The sequence below is a fragment of the Belonocnema kinseyi genome, chromosome 1 (genome assembly GCF_010883055.1).
Source record: "Belonocnema kinseyi isolate 2016_QV_RU_SX_M_011 chromosome 1, B_treatae_v1, whole genome shotgun sequence".
Lineage (NCBI taxonomy): Eukaryota > Metazoa > Arthropoda > Insecta > Hymenoptera > Cynipidae > Belonocnema > Belonocnema kinseyi.
Window position 1 is genome coordinate 147,099,744 of NC_046657.1, and position 1,067 is coordinate 147,100,810.

Below are 1,067 nucleotides of genomic sequence, written 5' to 3' on the forward strand. Positions count from 1 at the left end.
AATATCTTTGACAAACAAGGAACGAATAGATCTCTATGTATCCCGTTGATATTCAAATAATCCTTGAGTTTCAGTAAAAATTGTTCAGGATTCTTTTCAGTTTTTGGAACAGGGATTTTCCAAGAGCTTACTATGCGGCCTATCTTCATTGGCAAGTCCCTGTCGAAGCCAAAGTAGCCTCTACTGGATCCACAAATCGACGATGCATTCCGATTCCCGAAATTTCTCCCTTTACTTGGTGCGCTTTGGTCAAAGCTGCCAAGGCTCGAATTATTAATTTTTAATTTGCTATTAAACAATTTTTTGAGCGCCAGATAGTTGTATCCCAACAAGCAAGGAAAATAATAGAATTTTGAGATCAGAGTGTACGCAAGGAGAGGGTACGTTGACAAGACCCAGAATAAACATTTTAAAGCCACTAGCTTCTAGAAATATTTCTTCTTTATTTCTACTTGGCGCGTCCCCAGGTGGCGGATAGGGGAATGCTCGCTGGTAACAGAGGGTAAGGCCAAATAAAATACGTCTCGCGGAACAAACACACTGGGTGAAGGAGACACCGAGAAAAAACCCACGATTGTTCCCCGCTGCGGCCCACTGGGAGTGCTCCGAACCACGCTTGCCTGACCCGCTTGCGTGGCGAGGAGCTGATGTGTGCTTGCACTACCGACGTGTCAGCCGCAGCACGGGATCAGGAGCCAGCCCCTTCGGGCCTTGATCAGGGAGTGCGTGGTGGCTGCAGAGGTCGGAATCTGCAGTGCCCCGGGCGAGTTCCAGTCCGTCCGTGTTTTCCGGGACTGGTTAAACGAAGGCTGGGCCCCAGAGAACTGGGGTAGGACTTAGGTCCGAGGGTATACCCGTTCCCAGCTATTTCGGCCCGCCCCTCCACGCACGATGCGCTGGAGATTATAATCCATGTCGAATATGAACAACCCAACCAATTTAGAGCAAAAAGACGACGACGTACCTGAGCTGGCGGCGCTTCTCAATCAGAGGATTGAGACTTCCGAACCTGCAGCTTCCCCAGGCCAAAACAAAAACGAGGGCTTGAACGCTATAAGAAAGAAGAT